At 36.9% G+C, this 21602-nt stretch overlaps 1 protein-coding gene and 1 long non-coding RNA gene across 7 annotated transcripts in view; both read right to left on the reverse strand.

Moving 5' to 3' along the window:
- Positions 1–21602, reverse strand: part of MRTFB (myocardin related transcription factor B) — a 336737-nt gene that overhangs the window by 86647 nt on the left and 228488 nt on the right. The gene's annotated exons all lie outside the window — the stretch shown is intronic.
- LOC116526444 lies at positions 17841–19119 on the reverse strand. Its single transcript, XR_004258161.1, has 2 exons — positions 18819–19119; positions 17841–18782 (listed from the first exon to the last, which is right to left on the reverse strand). It is a non-coding gene; the product is annotated as an uncharacterized LOC116526444 (long non-coding RNA).

Here is a 21602-nt window from a genome sequence, read left to right on the forward strand (position 1 = left end):
AAAATATATATATATATATATATATATATATATATATATATATAAAGCCCTTTATTTTATCACTTTAAATATATATACTGAACATACAGTACTTCAGATGTAAACAGATTTACAAATTAGCCCCTATGAAAACCACTGTTTCATAAAGAAGGATACATTTTTCTGACCTTTCTGGGGTAATAAGATTTTGAAGGAAAGCATCCATGTTTTGCAGTTAAGTACTGAGGCATAACTGAACACCACAACAGGGTACAATAGCCTGATCAGTGGTTTGTCATGTGTGCGTGTTGTACCTCACGCTGGAACAGACCAGCACACCAGCACATGCAGCACCTCCCTCCCCTCCGGGTTTACTTCACCCTCTCTGAGGACATGAAAGGCAACTAAGGCTTTTCGGGGATAGAATTTCCCCATGCATGGTCTCATGATTGGCCTTTGCTGGGACTGAGAGAAAGAGTGTTGTGTGGGACAGGGGAATGGCAGCACAAGCAGAGGACACCTTGCATGGCTCCTCCTCAGGCAGCTGTTCACATGACAGCAGCAGCGTGCAATACAAGTAAAGTGTTCTGACTACACTTGTGTAACAGCCTGGGCCATTGGTCTTTTCCTGCTCAAATCATTAGCATGGATAATCACGAAATGACAGAACACACTTTTGTCAATGTAAAAAAAGTCATCCAAATCCTTTCTCCATTTCTAAGCTCTATAGTTACTTATATAAATACAAGTGGCTACGAGAATTACAAGAAAGAGCTTTCCTCAGATGATATGATTAGTCTTCCTCAAATTCTGAGATAACCTCCCTAGCTTTGGATATCTGAAAGACTTTTAATGTCATTTCATCACCTCACTGATACAAATACATCTAGACATCATTAAAGCAACTCACTGAGGGCCAATGTGCAACTACTAATATCAATCTATGCCCTGGAGACATGTTAGGTGTGTGTGGGACGCAATATCTGTCTCTCAAGGAATATGGTCTAGAGCTTTTAACAATTTCTGACTGCCACTTTCCTTCTCTTTCCCATTCTTTTACTCTTGTTAGAATGTTCTTTATACCAGTGCTTGTAATAATCTGTGGGTTAAGAGAAATATTTTTAAATTTCCAATCTGCTGTAAATCACTATGTGGTCCCACTATGCATGGCCAGTAGGGTCACGTTAGTTTGGCGATATCCAGACTAATCTGCACTCTGTTCAACAAGAGGAGTCCACTAATCATGCACTTTAGTGTCTCCCCAGCGTCATACTGTCATGAAAGTCTCTTAAGCACTCCTGATTTCTCAAGCAACCTCACAGAAGAATGGTAACAAAATCCTGTGGGATGGCACAGCACATGGACCACACTGACTAGCACTGCTTTCTACACATCTACTTCAGTCTAGCCACTCCCCAGGCTACTAGTTCATGCCCTACATGCACTTCTTTTCCTTAGTTATCTTTAAGTCTAGGATAAACTATTTCAACCACTAAAGTCTTTCAATGTCTTCATATTCTGCCATTGTTCCTCACTTAACCCCTGCCCCCAAATTACTAATCTTAAGTCAAGCAGTCAATCACAGAGTCTTAGAATTTCATAGAACAAACACTAGGACATAAATTTCAGGAGTCAAAAGATGTATTCTTGGGTGTTCATGTATCCTTTACGGAAATGTATGCAATTTGTTGTTGTTGTTTTTTTTTGGGGGGTGGGGGGAGACAGAGTTTAGCTCTTGTTACCCAGGCTGGAGTGCAATGGCGCGATCTCGGCTCACCGCAACCTCTGCCTCCTGGGTTCAGGCAATTCTCCTGCCTCAGCCTCCTGAGTAGCTGGGATTACAGGCACGCACCACCATGCCCAGCAAATGTTTTGTATTTTTAGTAGAGACGGGGTTTCACCATGTTGACCAGGATGGTCTTGATCTCTTGACCTCGTGATCCACCCACCTTGGCCTCCCAAAGTGCTGGGATTACAGGCTTGAGCCACCGCGCCCGGCCAGTTTTTTTTTCTTTTGGGCAATTTGTTTTCATTTTGTTAACCTGGAAAAAAAAAATCTCCTTGATCACCTGGATGAGTTTTTTTAATCAAGTGTTGCCATACTGTAACAAAGCCAGACATGTTTGAGCCTAGAGAAGGGAAAATGAAACCCGGACTCTAATAGTTTGAACAGAGAAAAGGAATGGGATCTATTAGTCATGACGGCATAAGCCAGAGCTAGAGCAGTGAGGACCACTGTCAGGTAACAAGCAGCAATCACATTTATGTAAAAATGCATCACATCATAGTAAGTTAATATTGATTTGCATTTCTTTTTTTTTTTTTTAATTGATTTGCATTTCTTTGGCGCTAAGGATTTCTACAATTAACATGCAAAGTGTTTCAGTTTTGTCATTGTATAAGTGATACTAAGTACAAGGAGTTTACACTTCATTCATTTATGATTGTACATAACCCAGCAATGTTAAACTAACAAAAATTAAGTCATCCGGCTGGTGCGGTGGCTCATCTGGCAGTAACGCCGGTACTTTGGGAGGCTAAGGTGGGTGGATCACTTGAGTTTGGGAGTTCAAGGCCAGCGTGGGCAACATGGTGAAACCACATCTCTACAAAAAACTTAGCCAGGTATGGTGGCGTGCGCCTCTGGTCCCAGCTACTTCAGAGGCTGAGGTAAGAGGATCACTTCAGTCCAGGAGGTTGAGGCTGCTGTGAGCTGAGATGGTGCCACTATACTCCAGCCTTGTTGACAAAGTGAGGCCTTGTTGACAAAGTGAGAACTTGTCTCGGCAAAAACAAAAAAAACAAAAAAAACACACCTCCCCAATGTCCCACACACAGAAAAGCCAAACTAAGTCATCTACAAACTGTTTTTAAAAGTTATAAAACTAGTTCATTTTATAACTGAAATGGAGAGAGGAGATTCTACTGCTTGGCTTACACAACACTCTCTTAAAGTGAGAATTAAGCTTTTGCCTTTGTTTACCTAATCTGACTGAGTGTCCTATTTTACTATCATGTGAGTTACGGCAAAGGTAGAGAATAACAACAGCACAGCTTGAGAAGTTAAGGAGCCAAGATGACTATCAAATCCAATAGGAGGTCATGCCATGCCCTCATATAAACTCCAAAATGTTTCCTGTATCTCTTATAGACTATGAATCTCCTGCACCTCTGTTCCAAAGCATTTTCATTTTCCTCAAGATTACATTACCCTACCATCCTCACAGCTCTCTCAGCAAATAACTTGGGCCCCTAGATTCACTACTGATATTGAGATCTTCAGACATAAATTCTACAGCACCTTCCGACTCCCATCCTTCCTTGCATCATTGAGGAAGAAGTAAATTTTTTTTTTCTTGCCATATGGAATCCAGTTTGTTTAGGTCTATAATCTCTCCTGCCTACTTACAAAACTGTGATCAATGTATTATACCTCTCCACTAGGATCCTTTGTGCCTACCAAGATATTTGCATTTCCCCTCACTTTCCTCTTTTCTAATCTCCTAAGATTTGGACTTTCCATTTCTGCACCATCTCTCTTAATTTCCAACTTTGTACTAGCATCAACTATTAACTCTAAACACCCACCAATGCGAGCGTGCACACATGCACACACACGCACCACCACACACCCACCCTACATCTAGTTCATGTTCTTCTTGCTTTCTAAATAATAGTTTCTAAATTAGTTTTCTTTTCATTCTTTCTTTTTCTATTTTTAAGACAGAGACTTGTTCTGCTGCTCAGGCTGGAGTATGGTGGTGCAATTATGGCTCACTGTAGCCTCGACCTCCTGGGTTCAAGCAATCTTCCCTCCTTAGTCTCCCCAGTAGTTGGGTCTACAGGCTTATGTCACCATGCTCAGTTAATCTTATTTTTCAGTAGAGATGACGTCTTATTATGGTGCTCCGGCTGGTCTCAAACTCTTGGGCTCAAGCAATCCTCCTGCCGTGGCCTCCCAAAGACCCTAAATGAGTTTTCTTTCTGGAGGTCAGATATCTTTAAGATTATATGCTATACTCAACTAAATCATCTAATTTTAAAAGAAAGGCTTTTGCTAGATGGAAAAACAAAAATTAAAGAAAAAAAAACAAACCCCAAACTTATAACAGCAAGTAATGGGTTCGCCTAGACTTCAGGTTGGTTCAGTTCTGGACAATGCACTTAAAAACCATGCCATGCCATCTTATTCATCGTTGCAGTCCCAGACACTATGACAGCTTAATAAATGCTGCCTCTATGAATAAACGAGTGCCACTCAACTGACCAAACCTCTTCCATTCCTCTCACCTATATACTTAAGTCAGCCCACATTTCTCAGCTTCTTGGCATTGAAAGCCATCAGTGCTTTGTATCCCACCTTCCTGACTAGCGTTATTGACTCCCTACATGTTCCCTATGCTTCAGCTAATTCAAACTGCTTGTATTCTCTAATATACTCTGTGTTGTCCTTGTTTTTGCACAAGTTTTTTCTTCCTGGAACTCCCTATTCCCTATCTCTGCCCAGGGAAACTGTACTTAAACAATCTTCAAGAACTAGTCAGCTAATTTGAACTGCTTGGTATTCTCTAATACACTCTGTGTTGTCCTTGTTTTTGCACAAGTTTTTTCTTCCTGGAATTCCCTATTCCTTATCTCTGCCCAGGGAAACTGTACTTAATCTTCAAGAACTAGTTCCAATATCAGTCTCTTTCAGAAGCTTTCCAGATGTCTCTCTCCACTCCTGGGAGTCAGGTCTGTTCCCCCGCATACTCTGAACACTCATGATACCTGTCATTGGAGGACTCAGCACGCCACGTGTTGACAATAATGAAGATGATGATGATGTCAGTTGTTAACATTTATATGCCACTTACATTTTACAGCATTGTATTTATGCATGATGTTAAATGCTTTACATGTATTCGCTCACTTCACTCAATAACTCTCTCTACTACTAACTCCATTTTACAGTGAGGCAATGAGAGGTCAAGTCACTTGTCCAGCTATACAGGTTTTAAGAAACAGAAGAGGAGATTTTTTTTAACTTAGTATTGTTTCAGTCTAGCTTTGCTCAATGGGTTCTGTGAGGAAATTAAGCCCTAATACTCAAAGGTATCCATTGTATATGATGAATTCACTTTTCTCCTAAGAATTTAAAACAGTATTTGGTAAATCATCGTTGGGAGAACTGAGAAAACAGTCACAGAAATCACATTTGTAGGGTTTAATTCTTGGGGCTGAAAAAGGCTGGATGTGTCCAACCTTTTATGCTTTTCCTCAGCATCAACACTTAGGTATATTTTTTTCATTTTCCTCAGATCCCTTCCCCCAACTTCCTAAAGTTTACAATCTTTGAGAGCTGGAACTGTATCTCATTCATCTGAATCCTATAAGATCTATGCCAGTGTTTCAAGCAATTTTTACATGGTCAAGCTTTTCTTTAAACTCTCATATTTGGCAAACCAGGCTATATGATAAGCGTCTTCCTTATTACTGGTCAACTAACAACAAAAACTTCTTGTTATATATTTTTTGGTTGTATCTAAAAGACATCTCAAAATCAATTTTGCTGAGATGTAAAGATGATAAGATGCATATCCATTTAAAGTATATAAATTAGTGAGTTTTGATGGAAGCATGCACCTGTGAAACTACAGTCACATTTAAGACACAGACTATATTTTCATCATTCCCAAAGGATTTCTCCTGACCCTTTGCAGTTTCCAGACAATCACTGATCTGCTTTTTATCACTATCAATTAGTTTATCTTTTCTAGAATTTCAAGTAAATGGAATCATACAGTAAGTGGTCTTCTGTGTCTAAATTCTCTCCCTTAGCATAGTGGCTCTGAGATGCATCATACTGTTGCACCTCATCACTGGTTGGTTCCTTTCTATTACTGAGTAATCCACTGTATGGATATACCATGCTTTGTTTATCCATTCATCTGTTTGATGAACATCTGCATAGTTTTCAACTTTGAGCTACTATGAATAAGTCTGTTATGAAAATTTGTCTATTAATCTTTGTGTAGATATTTATACTCATCTCTTCTGTGTAAAGGCTTGGTCATGTAGAAGGAGTATGCTTAGTTTTTAAAGAAATTGTGGTTTCTTTTTTTTTTTTCTTTTAGAAAACGTGATTTCTTCCATATAAATTTATTGGCAGTCTTATTTGTAATAGCTAAAAACTGCAAACAATCATCTATCCAAAGTGAATGAATAAAAATGGGTAAATTAATGTAAGAGAATACTACTCAAAAATGAATTACATACAACAACATGGACAAATCTCAAAATTATGCTGAATGAAGCAGATAAAAAGAACACATACCATTTATGATTCCATTTATATTAAAATCTAGAAAATGTATATTAATCTATAGTGACACAAGGCAGATGAGTAGTTGCCTAGAGACTGAGATAGAAAGAGGAATGGATTACAAACAGGCATCAGGAAATTTCTAAGAGTGATGAAAATGTTTGTTGTCTTGATTGTGGTGATGGTTTCACAGGTGTATACATATACCAAAATTCTTCAACTTGAATACTTTAAATATATACAGTTAAGTGTATGTCAACTATAGTTCAATAAATGTTTTTTGTTTTTTTTTTAAACCCACAATGGGACTTGTGGGAAGAGAGAAATTCCTGTATGTAATACAACAACCCTGAAACAGTCTCTACTATTACAAAACTTGAATGCAATAGATTATTTATCTGGGCATCTAAACCGTGAAAATGACTGAGCAGAACTGCTTGAAAGGATCTTAAAAAAGAAATAAAACCAAAACAACAAAACCTATTCATTCATTCAAATAAATTCCATCTGTAATAAGTGAAGAATGATTTCTACAGTGCACACTGATAGTGTAATGCAATGAGCTGTGACTGACAAGCCTATACTATTTGGTTAACTGACGCGTGTTACAGATCAGGCAAAGGGGTAGTAATCCTGAAAACAGAAAATGTAAAATTCAAGTAAAAAAATTATACATAACACTGGATAACAGTGAAAGGAAAAAAATGAAAAATTATATGTGACAAAGGAAGAAACTTTTTCTGGGGGGTGGGGAGTACAGTCTCTCACTCTGCCGTCCAGGCTGGAGTGCAGTGGCATCATTTCACCTCACTGAAATCTCTGCCTCCCGGGCTCAAGCAATTCTCCTGCCTCAGCCTCCCAAGTAGCTGGGATTACAGGTATGCACCACCATGCTCTGCTCATTTTTGTATTTGTAGTAGAGACAGGATTTCGCTATGTTGGCCAGGCTAGTCTCCTCAACTGATCCACCTGCCTCAGCCTCCGAAAGTGCTGGGATTACAGGTGTCAGAAAATGAACCTGGCCAGGAAGATACTTTTTAATGCTAAAAGCTATATAATCAGAAATGAAGCTGTAACAGCTATTACCATGCACAAAACAACAAAGCAACCACTGTTACAAAACAAAAAGGAAAAGAGATACAAAGTGACATGGACACAGTTAATAGGAGGCTTTAATCTGCCACTCTTAGTACAAGACAAATGATGGAAGATAAAAAATAAGAATATATAAGGCCAAAACAGCATAATCAGTAAAGAGATCTTATTGATGTATATTGAACTAATCATGGCACTGATAGTGAATACATTTTCTCAAATATACATGGAATCCTCAAAAAAACAATCATATATTAAGTCACAGAGAAAACTCCAAGTCCCATGAAGTAAACAAACAAACAAACAAAAAAACAACACTCTGACCTTAACGTAAACCCAGTACAAATTATTAATAAAATAAAAAACTATTGTGTATCTTGAAATTAATTACACCTTCTATTAACTCATAAAAAAGGAAAAACACAAACCAAAATAGAAGACTTTCTAGAAAAAATTAGTTTCTTTGTATATCAGGACCTATGGCATGCATTTAAGCAGTTGTCAGAGAAAAATTCAAATCCATAAACCATTATATCAATAAACATGGAAGAATGAAAATAAAGTATATGACAAAGAGGAAAAGGATTAAAAGACAAAGAACAGAGCCCCAGTGACCCATGAGATGATATCAAAAGTTCTACTATACATGCAAGTAGAGTCCCAGAAGGATGGCAGAGAGAGAATGAGGTACAAGACATATTTGCAAAAATAATGCCTGAAAATTCTACAAATCTGAATTTGAAAAACATTTTGAATCTGAAAACCATAAATTTACAGCTCCAAGAAACCTGGCCAACTTCAAGTAGGCCAAATTCAAACACATACACAATTTAATAGCCTTCAGATACACAAATAATAAGCAGTTAGAGATTATAATAGTAGAGAAAACTCCATTAATAACAGCAAATAAAGATAATAAAAACTCTTAGGAATAAGCTAAACAAGAAATGTGTAAAACTCCTAAAAAATACTGAAATAGGCTAGAGCAAATAGAAAGACAGTTCTTGTTTTTGGATAGGATAATACATCATAAAGATGTCAGCCTCTTTAGTTTACAAATTTAGTGCAATCCAGTAAAACACCAACAAACATTTTAATGGAGTTAAGGCAAGTTGATACTCAAGTTCATATGGAAAAAATAAAAACACCCAAGGCAAGCCAAAAAATAAAGAAAGAAAGAAAAAGAAAAGTAATGTGGGGGGAGGGGCCTTACCAGAAAAAAATAAACTCCAAGAGGATCAGAGACCCGGGATTTAAATGTAAAAAAAAAATAAAACAAATGAAACCATATGAGTATGCTGAATAAATATTGATGGGATTCTTATAACCTGGACATAGGGAAAAGTTTTCACACTGTCACCTAAAATCTAGATGCAATGAAAAACAGGTTGGATAAATTTTGGCTACATTAAAAAAAAACCCCAAAAACATACTGAAGAGGAAAGGCTAACAGCCCCAATATGTAAGTAACTCTAAAAACTGAAAAGTTCAAAAACCTGACAGAAAAATAAACAGATAATTCATTCTCTCCTTCTCTAAAACATTCTGAAAGGGTTCTTCAATATATTGAAAAGATGTTCACCCTTACTCATAATTTGAGAAACTCCAGGCCATGGAGGAATAAACTTTCTCTTACCGTGCTGGTTGGAATGCAAATTGATGCAACCCTCTGGGAAAGCAATGTCTAACAAGACTACACATGTATTTTCCTTTTGACCCAGCAACCCTATCTCTAGGAATTTACCTGATAGATAAATCTCTGACATCATAAAAAATATACGCCAAAAGTTATTTACTGGAGCATTTTGTGACAGCAAAATCTAACAAATAAATGTTCACATATAGGAGATTGGCTGAATAAAACTATGGTACAACTATACAGTGGAATACTATATAGCTGTTAAAAATAAGGAAGATCTCTATGAACTGATATGAAGTAGTTTTCAGAATACCGTGAATGAAAAAAGCAAATTGCAAAATAGTGTCAATATGTTACTTCTTGTGTGAGAAAGAACAGGAAATAAAATATAGCTGCTTGTTTGTTGGGGGAGATGGGGGAGAAGGAAGAACAAACTAGAAATCAATGAAATTTATACCTTTGTTGGGTGGGGACACAGGTTGGAAAGGATGAAGGGTTGGGAATGGGATAGGAGAGAAAGGTAAGGAGTGACACTTCTCTGAGGGCATCTTTTTACATTTCTTTGACTTTCAGAGCCTATTTAATATTTCAGGTACACAGAAATGAATAAAATTAGCTAGGATAGGAGACAACCCAAATTTGAACATAAAATAAATGAATGCAATTGTATTTCAAATAACATGAACACAGTGAGCAAGGACAGAACCAAACTTAACTACTTTTGAATACAGATTCTGACTATATACCTGTAGGCTAAAGACAAAAAGGACATGAACAAATAATGAACTCCAGTTAGTAGATATTTTTTGAAAAGCTTTGCTGAGATATAATTTGCAAACCATAAAGTTCACCTGTTTAAATGTAACACATTTATTTTCACAGTGGAATAGGTTAGCAATTCTAGAACAACTTTATGTGTGCTCTAGAATTAAACACATAAAATATACTGTGGATAATGAGAGCCAGGTTCTAGGTTCTCATTGTCAGAGAACAGAAAGGGGAAAGGCGAAAAGGAACCCAGTGATGTGGGAATAAAAATGGAGTTATCACTAAGGACACCTGGTTTTTAATATATACAGTGATGGAGCCAGAAACAGAGATGTGTGTATGTTTATTTTCTCTTTTTTTGAGACAGAGTCTCACTCTGTTGCCCAGGCTGGAATGCAGTGGTGCAATCTAGGCTCACAGCAACCTTTGTCTCCCACGTTTAAGAGATTCTTTTGCCTCAGCCTCCAGAGTAGCTGGGATTACAGGTGCCCACCAGAAAATAATTATTGAATGCTTACAATGAGCCAAAGAAGTAAAAAGTAATTTTATTTCAGAAGTTTTGTTTTTTAACAGGGAGAGACAGGGTTTGACTGCGTCACCCAGGGTGTGGTTTCAAGGGAACCTCTTGCCTTCTGAGTAGCTGGAACGCAGATGTGCATCACCACATCCAGCCACTTTTTAAATTTTTCATAGAGGAGCCTTGCTATGTTGTGCAGGCTGGTCTCCAGATCCTGGCTTTAAATGAACCTCCCACCTCCGCTTCCCAAAGTGCTGGGATTACAGGTGTGAGTCACCATGCCCAGCTGAGAGAAATATTTAATAATGGAAGAATGTTTGCTATAAGGGTGATAGGAGAAAAGGAAGCAATAAAAACATGATCAGTACAATCTCCAATGAAAAGAAAAAAAAACATGACAAAATATTGAAAATGTTACAGTGGTTATCTGAATGATAGGGCTTATAGTTTATTGAAATTGGTTGGCTTTTATCTTTCTGAATTTTATAAATGATCTATAATGAACATCTGTTATATCTATGATGAAAAAAGGCTAAACTCTAAAAAGACATTTTGTATGTTAAAAAAAAAATTTTTTTAAATTAAAAATTCTTATTTATTTTTATTGAGATATAGTCTTGCTATATTGCCCAGGCTGGTCTCAAGCCCCTTGACTCATGCAAGCTTCTCACCCTAGCCTCTCAAGTAGCTGGAATTACAGGCATGTACCACCATGCTTGGCTTACCATTTCTTTAACTGGTAACCCAAACTGTCTCTTCATAATAACTGCCTGTGTGTAATTCATTTAAACAAATCTTAAGGTTTTATATTTCTAAAAATTGATTTAAAAAACTGATAAATTAGACTTTATCTAAAACTAAAGTTTTTGCTCATAAAAAGATAATTCAAGAAAATAAATACGTAAGCCACAGAGCAGGATAATTCAAGAAAATAAATATGCAAGCCACAGAGCAGGATAATATATTTGTAAAACACGTATTTGACAAAGGATTAGAATCAAGGATATATAAAGAACTCCAAAATTTCATAATTGAAAGACAAAAACCAAGTTCAAAAATGGACAAAGGTGTTTTGATGCTATTATGTTTTATGAAATATTCAGAATCAGACCTGAGTGGAACTGACAATAATCTCAGAATACAAACAGGGAGGAAAAGCAGATAATGGATTATGGGGAAAAACTTAAGAAGAAGAAGCATGGATAATTTGTTCTTACTCAAGTAAGGACATTTTAAGCAAACACTGAAGTTGACACACTTGCTGAAGGCTTTACAGAGATGTATACAGATATGCGAAATATGTCAAAATATGACTGATGGCCGGAGGTAGTCAGGTGAGTACATCTGAGATAAAACAAAGCATGTTAAAATACTAATGGCAGAATCCAAGTGGGGTATACATGAGAGCTCACTATAACATTTAACTTCCCTGTGTGTTTAAAAATTACTATAAAAAACTGGAAAAAAAATGAGCAAAAGATTTGGAAAAAATCTGTCACATAAATAGCTAACGAGCACATTAAAAAGTGCTCAATATCATTAGCTATAATGAAAATGTAAATCAAAACTTCAATGAGATATTAACACACACCCACAGGAATGGTTAAAATGGAGAAGACTAACTTTGCCAAATATTGGTGAGAATGTGGCATAACTGGAACTCTCATACATTTATGGGAGTATAAAATGATGCAGCCACTTTTGAAAAGGGCATGCAGATTTATAAAACTAAATATTCACCCAGCAACTACTCTCCCATATACATACTCAAATAAATAAATACCTGTACAAGACTATTCATAGCAGCTTTCATCATACTAGCCCCAAATTGTAAAATGTCCAGGTTTCACTAAAAATAAAATGAATAAACAAACTGTGATCTACTCATACACTGGAATACTACTAAGGAACAAAAAAGAAGAACTGATACATGTAACATTAATGAATCTCAAAAACATGCTGAATGCAAGAAACCTTCTACAAAAGAGTATGTATTACACAATTCCATTCATATGAAACTTGAAACTCTAAAAAGAAAGATAAATCTACCGTATGGTGAACAAAACCACAAGGGTAGCTGTCTCAAAGGGGCTGGGGTAGAAACTGATTGGGAAGAGCAGAAAAAAACTTTCTGGGGTGATAGCAATGCTCTATATCTTGATAAACATGTTGGGCACTTCGGCATATGCATATGTCAAAACTCATCCAAGCGTGCTTTAGATTTGTGCATTTTGTTATATACAGATAAGCAAAACCACACATACGCTTTAGCTTCAAAAATGTAAACCACTGACCAACAGAACAGAATAGAGAACTCAGAAGTAAGACCACACATCTACAACCATCTGATCTTCGACAAACCTGATAAAAAACAAGGAATGAGGAAAGAATTCCCTATTTCATAAACGGTTTTAGGAGAACTGTCTAGCCATATGCAGAAAACTAAAACTGGGTCCCTTACTTACACCTTATATAAAAATTAACTCAAGATGGATTAAAGTCTTAAATGTAAAACCCCAAACTATAAAAACCCTAGAAGAAAATCTAGGCAATAACATTCAGGACATAGGCAGGGGCAAAGATTTCATGACGCAAACATGAAAAGCAATTCCAACAAGAGCAAAAATTGACAAATGGGATCTAAATAAATTAAAGAGCAAAATAAACTACCATCAGAGTGAATAGACAACCTACAGAATGGGAGAAAAGTTTTGCAATCTATCCATCTGACAAAGGTCTAATATCCAGAGTCTACAACAAACTTAAACAAATTTACAAGGAACAAACAACCTCATTAAAAAGTAGGCAAAGGACAGGATATGAATAGACATTTCTCAAAAGAAGACATTAATGCAGCCAACAAGCACCTGGAAAAAAGCTCAATATCACTGATCATTAGAGAAATGCAAATCAAAACCACAATGAGAAACCATCTCATGCCAGTCAGAATAATTATTAAAAAGTCAAGAAACAACAGACGCTGGTGAGGCTGAGGAGAAATAGGAACTCTTTTACAGTGTCAGTAGGAATGTAAACTAGTTCGACCACTGTGGAAGACAGTGTGGTGGTTCCTCAAAGATCTAAAAGCATAAATAGCATTTGACCCAGCAATCCCATTTTGAGTATATACCCAAAGGAATATAAATCATTCTATCATAAAGATACATGTACATGTATGTACACTGCAGCACTGTTCACAATAGTAAAGACGTGGAATCAACCCAAATGCCCATCAATTATAGAATGGATAAAGAAAATGTAGTACATATACACAATGGAATACTATGGAGCCATAAAAAGGAACAAGATCATGTCCTTTGCAGGGACCTGGATGCAGCTGGAAGCTGTGATCCTCAGCAAACTAATGCAGGAACAGAAAACCAAACACCACATGTTTTCACTTATAAAGTGGGAGCTGAACAATAGAACACATGGATACAGGAAGGGGAACAACACATACTGGGGCCCGGCCCAGGGGTCGGGGCAGGAGGCAGGAGAGCATCAGGAACAATAGCTAATGCATGCTGGACTTAACACCTAGGTGATGCGTTGATAGGTACGGCAGACCACCATGGCACACATTTACCTATGTAACAAACGTACACATCCAGCATATGTATCTTGGAACTTAAACAATGACAAACATGTAAACCACTATTGTACTTTACACAAGGATGTTTTCACTCTGAATTGTTTAGTGTACTGATGTTGTCATTCTTTTTTGAAGTGTATTAAACATTTTGATGGACTGATAAGTGGATAGCAAAATACATATGTAATAAATCAAGTATAAAAAGTTAATTATAGAATCTAGGTGTTTATTATACGGATATGTCCTGTAAAATTCTTTCAGCTCCTCTCTATGGTTGAATTTTTTCAAAATAAGATGTTGGGGAGAAAAAAAAAAAACAAAAAAAAACCTCCCTCCTCCACACACAAGGTATCCATTAATTTCTGTAATTAGAAATATGTTCTCCCATTCTTCTTAATTTTTAAACAATAAAACTGACATGCACATTTGGAAGTGGCTGCTCTATTGTGCATAGAATGCAAGTATTATTGTAATTTCTTCTTTCAAATCATTACGTTCTACTTCTTACTTTCAACTATGGGGAAGGAGAATTAGAAACACATGGCTCTCTGCACAAATGACCTCTTGTCATTTCAAGTGAAACGTCGAAAAAGGGTTAAATTACAAAACAGTATCTGAAAGCCAGGGAATGCTAAATGTTTTACAGAACAAAGTATACCGGAATTGAAAAGATAACACATAACAGTAATCACAAATTCAGGTTTACCACTGAAGGCAAAGGCTATTAACCATTTTATGGCTCAGAATGACAAACTAATAACTATTTCCTGTGAATCATCTAGTTGGATGAACAGAGAGAAAGTAGGAGTGTTTGAGGATGGTGTCACATGAACAAGATTGTAGGGATGAGATGGGGAAAAGGGAGGACAGTGAGAACATGGACAAGAAGGCAGAGAGAACAATATGTACAAAAATACCAAGTCCCAAGAGAGAAAAATGTATGACAAAGAGTGAGTAGTGCAGCAGGGCTGAGGCACAGGGTACAGAAGGCAAAGGCGGCTAGGCAAAGTCCAGGACATCACAGGACACACAGTCTGTAGGGTGCTTCGTCTTTATCCTAAAGGCAAATTGGTGTCACTGAAGAACTGCAGACAAGAGTGGTATGCCCAAATACACGCATCAGAAAGATCACTCAGCATCTATGGGGCATAGAGGAACATCAGACTACAAAGGAACAGATCAATTAGCAGTCTATTCCAATTCCCCACAGCAGCAAAGATGAGAAAAGAACAGATCGAAAGTCACATCTCAGAGCACCCTTCTATGCACCACATGACCTATGTGCAATTAGCTATGAGGACTAAACTTTGCAGCAATACATCAAGCAATTGAACTATCTAAACTTACATCTTACTAATACTAGAGACAACCCCATCTGATAGGAAACTAAGCATTAGGAGAAAAGATTCATCATGGAAACTTATGTTTCTAGGAGCCAAGACAGCAGCAACCATCTGACCCTTTTTGGCCTGGAAAACAGGGCTAAAATCTTAAATATAAAACCTGAAAAGAAAGGAGGATGTGATTAGAAACACCAGGTAGTTTTTTTTTGTTTTTTTTTTAATTGGCTTCAGCTTTTCTTTTTTCTTCTTTTATCTGCAGAGTCAACCCTAAACCTCAATAACTATTTTACTTTAAGAAAGCAAGAATGCTCATAATTGAGCATCGGCTTTGGTATCATAAAGATCTGGGTTCATAGCAACCAACAGAATGGGAAAAAATTTTTGCAAGCTATCCATCTGATAAAGGGCTAATATCCAGAATCTACAAAGAACTAAAACAAATTTGCAAGAAAAAAAACAACCCCATCAAAAAGTGGGAGAAGGAAGGATATGAACAGACACTTTTCAAAAGAAGACATTTATGTGGCCAACAAACATATGAAAAAATGCTCATCATCACTAGTCATTAGAGAAATGCAAATCAAAACCACATTGAGATATCATCTCACACCTGTTAGAATGGTGATCATCAAAAAATCTGGAGACAACAGGTGCTAGAGAGGATACACAGAAATAGGAATGCTTTTACACTGTTGATGGGAGTGTAAATTAGTTCAATCGTTATGGAATACAGCGTGGCGATTCCTCAAGGATCTAGAAATAGAAACACCATTTGACCTAGCAATCCCATTACTGGGTATATACTCAAAGGATTATTAATCGTTCTATTATAAAAACACATGCACACGTATGTTCACTGTGACACTGTTTACAATAGCAAAGACCTGGAACCAACCCAAATGCCCATCAATGATAGAATGGATAAAGAAAATGTGTCACATATATACCATGGAATACTATGCAGCCATAAATAGGTTGAGTTCATGTCCTTTGCAGGGACATGGATGAGCCTGGAAACCACCATTCTCAGCAAACTGACACAAGAATAAAAAATCAAACACTGCATGTTCTCACTCATAGGTGGGCGCTGAATAATGAGAACACATGGGCACGGAGAGGAACATTACACACTGGGGTCTGCTGGGGGCTGCAGGGCTAGGGGAGGGGCAGCAGGGGGTGGGGAGGGATAACATTGGGAGAAATGCCTAATGTAGGTGATAGGGATATGGAGGCAGCAAACTACCATGGCATGTGTATACCTATGTAACAATCCTGCAATATCTGCACATGTACCCCAGAACTTAAAGTATAATAAAAAAATTTAAAAAATAATGATCTGGGTTCAGACAAATCCCAGTCTGCCACTTCCGGTCAAGTAACTTTGAGCTTCCAAATCTCTAAAAGCTTCAGTTCCTATTAGTTCTTTATTTGTAAAACATAAAAGATAATTCTTATCCATCTTGCAAGATTGCTGATGAGGATTAAGTGGGATAATGCAAAAAGCACCAAGTGCAGTGCCGGCAGATGTGAAGCCACCAATAAAAACAAATGCCAAAGTAAAGGAAACTAGTGTATCAAAAGGGATACTTGCTCGCCCATGTTTATGGCAGCACTAATCACAATAGCTAAGATACGGATCCAACTTAAGTGTCCATCAGGTGAATGAAGAAAATGTAGTGTATATACATACACCCACCCCCACCCCACGCACACATACGCAAATACACAATGGAATACTATTCAACCATTAAAAAAGAATAAAATTCTTTCATTTAAAGCAATATGGATGGAACTAGAGGTCATTATGTTAAGTGAAATAAACCAGACACAGAAAGACAAATACTGCACATTCTCACTCATATGTGGAAGCTAAAAAAGTTGATCTTAAGGAGACAGGGATATAAAGTAAGAGAATGATAGTTCTGAGGCTGAGAAGAGTATAGGGGTGCAAGGCGGGTGCTGGAGATGAAGAGAGATTGGTTAATGGTATAAACATACAGGTAGATAGAAGGAATTAAGTTCTAATGTTCAACAGCAGAATAGGGTGACTTAGTTAACAAGAATGTATTATATATTACAAAATAGAAGAGAGGATGTGAAATGTTCCCAACATATAGAAATGATAAACGCTCAAGGTGATGGATATCCTAAATACCCAGACTTGGTAACTGCACATTCTTTACATGTAACAAAATATCACATCACCCCCATAAATATGTACAAGTATTATGTATCAGAAAAGGTACTCATTCCATTTCTCCTAATATTTGTGTTTTCTAGTGAACATAAATACAAAAAATAATTTTTTTTTTTTTTAAGACGGAGTTTCGCTCTTTTTGCCCAGGCTAGGGTGTAATGGCATGATCTTGACTCACTGCATCCTCTGCCTCTTGGGTTCAAGTGATTCTCCTGTCTCAGCCTCCGAAGTAGCAGGGATTAGGCACCTGCCACCATGCCTGGCTAATTTTTTGTATTTTTGGTAGAGACAGTGTTCCACCATGTTGGCCAGGCTGGTTTTGAACTCCTGACCTCAGGTGATATGCCTGCCTTGGCCTCCCAAAATGCTGGGATTACAGGCGTGAGCCACCATGCCTGGCCAAAATTTTTTTTTTTTTTTTTTTTTTTAAAGTGCAATACACATACATGTGAACTATTTGGAAAAATGGCTTTCATGTGGCCTTGATCTTTCAGTATGCAATATTAATCAACAGCAAACATAGCTGGGGCTTCTATATAATATTAATTGATAGGATAATGCTATAATATTAGAAAATGTGTTGAAGATAATAATAGTCTAGGCTGCAATGACTTGATCTCCCTACAAATTATTTTCCTTACATGAGAAATTGAATCACTTCTTTAGTCTCTTTAAATGGTCATATCTGACTTATTTCCAATAGGTTCCCAAGAAAATCTATCAAAAAGATATAAAAATATTTTTAAAAACTAGTATGAAATGAAAGAAAGCAGCTTTTGAATGCAGTCTTGATTGTATACCCTCAATGAGATACAGTTTAAGAACAAAAAGAACTGAAAAGAAACCTTGACCTTAATAGATTTGTTAGTAATAGTAAAATTGTTGGTGTTGTAACTCTGAAATGATTTTATATACTGTAGGATTGAGCAAATGAATAAATATGTTGGTGTTTTGGGGTATCAAGATTTTTCACTACAGGTCAAAATATATACAAACAAGAACTGAGGGAAGCAGAAGAAAAAGCCTATGGTGTTAAATTGAAACTTAAATTAGATTTAGGATTTTTCTTTTTACCTTTTTATGTTAGTGTAATATACATGCAGAAAGGTACATGTCATAATTATACGATTCACTGAATTTGTAAAACTGACCACATCCACACAACTAGCATCAGGAAAGCAAACATTTCCTGCATTCTAAAAGCTCCTGCCTTGTGCTTACCCTCTAGTCACTTCCTCCTGATAAGGGTAACCACTATCCTGATTTCTAACACCACAGAGTAGTAGTTCAGCCTGTTTTCATACTTTGTGAAAATGGAATCATATAGTATGTACTCTTTTGTGATATACTATATCACAAAAAAATGGAATCATATAGTATGTACCTGCCTTTGTCCAATCTTATTTTCATAAGATTCATGCATTTTCTTGCAAGTAGTTGTAGTTCGCTATATTCCACCGGTGAAGTACTACAGTATTTAACCATGCTACTGCAGATGACCATTTGGGAAGTTTCCAGTCTTTCTCTACAAAAAATAGTGCTGCTATGAACAGTCTAGTAGAATGAACCATATAGAATTGCTAATGGTACCCACAAAACATGGTAATGTCATATAGTTAAAAAAAAAAAAAACCTATCATCTTTTTGGGGAGGGAGAGAAGGAAACAAGGTCTCGTTCTGTTGCCTGGGCTGGAGTACAGTGATGTGATGATGGCTCACTGCAGTCTCGATATCACAGGCTCAAGTGATCCTCTAGCATCAGCCTCTCGAGTAGCTGGGACCACAGGCCATGTGTTACCATGCCTGGTATTAAAAAATGAAAAAAAGTGTTTTTGTTTGTTTGTTTGTTTTTTTGTAGAGATGTAACATGGTCTCCCTATGTTACCCAGGCTGGTTTTGAACTTCTGGGTTCAAGTGATCCTCCCACCTTGGCCTCCAAAAGTACTGGGATTACAGGCATGAGCCACCATGCCTGGCTAAAACATCATCTTTTGATGAACATATACAGGCATTTTTGTTGATTGTAAATCAGAAGTGTAATTCTGACACCCAGGGTGGAATTATACTTAATATGTTTCTAAAATGGTTATACCAGTTTACATACCCACCAATTGCTCTAAATCCTTGACAAACTTGGCATTTTCTTTTTCATTTTAGTCATTCTCGAGGTACTGCATGTGCACTGCTCTGGTGACTAATGAATACACATCTTTACTCCTATATATCATTTGGATATCCTCTTTTGTTAAGTATCTGTATCTGTCAAAGCTCTATCCATGGATTATACTGGCTTGTAGAAGTCCTTCTATATTCTGAAGAAGAGTCTACTGTCAATATATGTGTTGAGATTTACCTCTTCTTACTGGGTGAGTTTTCTCTCTCAATGATGTCTTTTGGTACACCAGAGTTCTTAACGTAAATACAGTGCAATCTATCAGATTTTTTCTTTTATGAGTAGTGTTATTTGTGTCCTATGAAAAAAAATTTTGTGCACTTTAAGATTATGTAGATGTTTTTCCCCTGAAAACTCTACTATTTTATCTTTGACAGCTGGATTCTGTGTGTATGATATGAGTTCAATCCAGATGAATTTCTTTCCACAGGACATCCAACTAATCCAGAACCATTTATTTAAAAAGAACATCCTTTCCCCATTGTACATGTTACCTCTGTAATGAATCAGATGACTGAATGTTGTTCATTTCTCATTCTCCATTCTGCTGCATTGGTCAGACTGTCTGTCTAAAGTACTATATGTTATGACAGGTCTTCATATCTGGAAACATAAGTCCTCTGGTTTTGTTCACCTGCTTCATGATGGCATGTCTATTCTTGGCCTGAACTCATGATTAAAACAAACAAAAAACAAAAACAAAAAAACAACCTCTAGCACTGCCTACTAAATCATGACCTGAATTCATGATAAAAAAAAAAAAAGTCCTGGCATTTTCTACTAAAAAGGAATAGAAGCAATGACACCCAACTAACAAAAAACATGTCTATTTCTCAGATCTTGGTTTCTAAATATTATTCCTCACTAAAAGGAACCAGAAATTCTTAGTGTAAGGGCTAATTCCAAGATGATGCCAATTAAAGCATGAGATTATTCTGAAATATCTTATGCCAGAAGTTAGGAAAGTACTAAAAAATTAAGGGGGATGGGTCAAAAGGACATAAAAGCCACCATGAAAGGGGTCACAGTGGCCAAATTTGGAATAATATATGCATCAAAAATTATGACCATAAAGGATAGGCTCTTTCCAATTTTAAAAAATAAAATATCTGTAAATCCATAGAGATACTTCTCTTAGAAAAGAAACCTTTTCTTTCTTTTTTTTTGAGATAGAGTTTCACTCTGTTGCCCAGGGTGGAGTGCAGTGGCACAATCCTGACTCACTACAACCTCTACCTCCTGAGTTCAAGCTATTCTCTTGCCTCAGCCTCCTGACTAGCTGGGTTTACCGGCACATGCCTGTAATTAGCCCAGCTAATTTTTGTATTTTTAGTAGAGACGGGGTTTCACCATGTTAGTCAGGCTGGTCTTGAACTCCCGACCTTGTGATCCGCCCACCTCAGCCTCCCAAAATGATGGCATTACAGGCATGAGCCACTGTGCCTGGCCAAGAAGACTCTTTTTTTTTTTTTTTTCCATAATAATGCTAGTGAATAGAGAAGTATTGTCAGGTAATGTCAGAATTAAAACATAATTTTGCAAGTTCCTTTATAATAATTTATTTAGGGAAGAACTGTCATTCAATCACAAATGAAAGAAGGTTGGGAAACAGAAGTCTTATAGTCTCAAGGTATTATCCCATACATTGCTTATTAATTACAAATGGAAACAGTATATTTGCATAAGAGAAATAGCAGGAGTAGGGGAATGTCACCAAGTGATCAAACTTAATCTCACCAATAATGGGACAAACTGTCATGTATCTTCTGATATGATCCCATGAGGATCCATCACCTATGCAGTGTTATCACCGATGATATTTAGCCTGAACTGATCACTAGGACTGATTTGACAACTTCAAATTGGTGTCATTCTGCAGAATAACTGGCCTGGGGTCTTCAAAAATGCCAAGTCATGAAAAAAAAAATCTTAAAAAATGAAGAACTCTGCAATGCTAAATGTTTAAGGCATATGACAACTAAATGCAATGAGTGA

This window comes from Sapajus apella, unplaced genomic scaffold (assembly GCF_009761245.1).
Source record: "Sapajus apella isolate SASKATOON/1434 unplaced genomic scaffold, GSC_monkey_1.0 scaffold51, whole genome shotgun sequence".
NCBI classification, from domain to species: domain Eukaryota; kingdom Metazoa; phylum Chordata; class Mammalia; order Primates; family Cebidae; genus Sapajus; species Sapajus apella.